Below are 3,764 nucleotides of genomic sequence, written 5' to 3' on the forward strand. Positions count from 1 at the left end.
TCTGAGAAGGAGTTCTGAACAGATTAGTCAGCTGCCACGCCTTCACTTAGACGTCATTTTCGTAAAAGACAGCACACCCTAAAATCTACCTCTGCCCTTGCTCATTTAGGGGGACGGGTGTCAGTGTTTGGAGAAGAGAGTTGACGTGCTATATTGGTGACTCACTTAGAAATCAGGTTGCACGTACAAATATGTATTTATTTGAAAATTTTTATTATATTTACGAGGTTTAATGCAGTCTTTAAGATGGCGTCTGGGAACCTGCGGAGAGGTACTTTTAGAAACAAGTGTGCACTTTGGTCAGACTGAGTCAGACTGTGCTGCTTTAGAAGTTCAGCTCTGCCACTTATTAACAGTGTGACTTTAGGCCTTGGCTTCTTCAGATGGAAGATGGGTATGAAAATCATTAACCTTGCAAAGTTAGAGTGTGGAATAAGTGAGAAAAATCTATCAAGTGCCTGGCATTCAGCTTGGGTTGTATCAGGTGCTCAATAAATGGAATGATTAGGAGTGTAGATTCCAGTTTTATTGATTTTTTAAGTGTATCTATTTTTGAGAGAAGGAGAGAGAAGGAGAGAGAGAGAATCCAAGCAGGTTCCACACTGTCAGCGCAGAGCCCCACAGCAGGGCTCAAACTCAAGAACCGTGAGATCATGACCTCAGCCGAAATCAAGAATCGGAAGCTTAACCGACTGAGTCACCCAGGTGCCCCTAGATTCCAATTTTAAATATGGGGAAGAATGTTCAGGGGTGCCTGGGTGGCTCAGTTGGCTAAGCATCCTCAGGGTTCTGAGTTCAAGCCCCTCGTTGGACCCCACATCAGGCATGGAGCCTACTTTAAAAAACAAATGAGAGGACCAACTGGGTGGCTCAGCCAGTTACGTGTCTGACCTTGATTTCAGCTCAGGTCATAATCTCACTGTTCGTGAGATCAAGCCTCGCATTGGGCTTTGCACTGACAGCACGGAGCCTGCTTGGGATTCCCTCTCTCTCCCTCTCTCTCTGCCTCAATCCAACTTGTGCATGCACACCCTCTCTCTCTCTCTCTCTCAAAATAAATAAATGAAACGTAAAACAAGGATTATTTAAACACTTCTTAATTAAAAATGTGTTTAAATAAGCAATAACCAATCATGATTTTAAAAATCCAGTTTTAATCTCAGCCCCCAACAATTCCACCAGGCAGCCTGGTGTGTGACCTTTCATATACGCGGATATAAGCACATTTATCAGTATGATGTGATTACTTCACGAATGAGCTAATGTTATACACTGTTCTTCTTTCCTGTCACGCTGCATGATGGACAATAACTCCAGCTCAGTCCTGTTCACAACCACGTATCGTTATGATAGATTTTTAAAGGGAGGTTTCAGAAGAAATGATGCCCGCGAACCGCGGTGTTTTCTTTGAGTCCATGATCCCAAACAGTTGGATGAAAACAGAAAGATTCAGGTTAACGTCTGATAAATATTTCATCTCTTAAATAGGGCGAAGATCTAGATAGCAGTAAGGAAATACTCCAGAGAAGACAAGTAGGTAATTCTGGATGAGTGGGGATTATTTCGGTAATGTTGAGAATCACGCCGCGATTATATGGCTCTTGGTCATTTATCTTACAGTTGGCACTGATAGCGACCCTCCAAGGACAGAGGGACCCACTGTCCCTACCTTAAGCCTAGAGAAGACTGAGGCTCAAGGAGCCCCACGCTGGGAAACCAGGCCTTGGGAGAAGGCGGAGGACAGGGGGTGTTGGTCTATCTAACAAACGTGATTTTTCTTGACTTGACCCCTCAAAGCCCTCATCAGCAGGAAGACCATTAAAAAAATGCCAAGTGCCCCTTGGGCATCTGACCTTATGTGCTCTGCTGACCTGAAGCTACTCCCTCATTTTGAAAGAAATGCGGATCTAGGACATCAGGCTGGGGGCTGGGACTCCTTTTGATCCAAACACAGCGGTAAGTGGTCCAGGGTTTGGTGAGCACCTCCGAGGTGCCAGCCCCATTATTAGACGTCACCAAATGTGGGACAGTGGAACCTGCACTGGGCTGGCGACTGGGCTTCTGTCCCAACCTGGGCTCATGTACCCCCACCTCCGTCCCTGTGTGGGGGGTGCCGTCGCCCCAGCTGCCTGGGGAGTGGCTGGAGCCCGAGTACTATTCCCTGGCCGGACGCTGGGGCCGCCGGGGCCTCCGTGAGTGCAGAGAAGGGCAGGGCACCTCACTCGCCCCCTAAGCTTACAGAATGAAAATCTTGGCACTCATCCACATGGTTTCAGGGGTGAGTGGAGTGGCATCATCTCAGGCTGACCCGGGGTTTTAACGGAGCAGAATGAGGAAAAGGAGACAAGACACCCCATCTGGAACGGTGGGCGGTGTTTGGGAAGTTTATTGAGGCGTCCAGCTCTGCCCAGCGAGCAGAAGTCTGGTGAGGTGTCGCGGGTAGGAGACGAGGAGACTGCCCCTCTGACAGCAGGATGAGGGCCCTGCGGGTCTGGCTGTCCTTGGCTCAGTCCTTGGCCCTGCGGGTGTGGCTGGCCTTGGCAGTGCCGGGAGCAGGGACTGGAAGACTGCCCACAGAGGGGGCAGACACTGTTGTCAGCTAATACGGTGGGCCAGGGAGGGGAGTCGATTGGCAGTCACCTTCCCTTCCCTGCAGCCCGGACTGTGAGAAATCAGTATCACATGGAGAGAAAGACGGCTTCCTTGGGACCCGAAGCAAACTCTGCAGACAAGGTGACAGCTACCAGGACTCCTGACCTCAGGAGGCACTGGGGACCTCGCTTAGCTCATCTGTCCTCTGGAGGCGGTCCTGAACCTGCAGGCATGCCATTGTGACGATGTCATAGCCAGTGGCTTCTCTCAGTGATCTCCTCATGAAAAAGTCCACGTCGGGGCACCTGGGTGGCTCAGTCGGTTACGTGTCTGACTCTTGATTTCCGTTCAGGTCATGATCTCCTGGTTCCTGAGATCAAACCCTGCGTTGGGTTCTGTGTTGAGGGCACAGAGCCCGCTTGGGATTCTCTCTCTCTGGCCCTCCCCTACTCACACGTGCTTTCTCTCTGTCAAAATAAGTAAATAAACTTTAAAAAAGAAAACGCATACATTCCTCTGTTGTGGAACTAAATGCACCACAGCCCCAAACCCCTCAGAGGAGAGTGGAGACAACGGCAGCTTTTAACAGGAAGAAAGATGGCGTCCAGAAACTTCTGCGGGTTTCAGGAGAGAGTGCTGGGCTTTTGTTATTTGTGTGATTTGATTTCTCTAAAGGAGCGGCATTCAGTCTGGGCTTGAAAATCCTAAAGATGCCCAGAAGTACCTCTAGAGGGAGACAGAAGGAGGCTGAGAAGTTGGGGTTCAGGGTCCTAAACCAAGTGCTACAACCAAATTTGAAAACCGCAGGTCTGTTGCCTCACTTTTCCCAAGGACTCTGGCCTTGACCTTCCATGCATGCGTAGCAGAGATCAGTCAGTCTTGCTTTGGGAGAAGAGAGAGAAATTCGTCCACTGATTCCACAAATATTTTTCGAGCACTTTGTTTGTGGCAAGTACGGCCACGCATCATGAAAATCGAAAAGGTCTAATAAGCGCCACCGTCATCTTTGAGTCGATTGCAAATTTTGTGTCTGTGGCACAGAGAGTTCCTAGGAACAGTAGGAGTGTGGGCTCAGCGACAGGCCTGGGCTTCTCCCTGTGAATAGTTGGAGTCCTCGCAGATCTAGACACACAGATCCAGTTCTCTCCAAGATACCTCTTTCTCTCCAGCTT

Source organism: Puma concolor, chromosome A3 (assembly GCF_028749965.1).
Source record: "Puma concolor isolate L17-30 chromosome A3, mPumCon1.1.hap2, whole genome shotgun sequence".
NCBI lineage: Eukaryota > Metazoa > Chordata > Mammalia > Carnivora > Felidae > Puma > Puma concolor.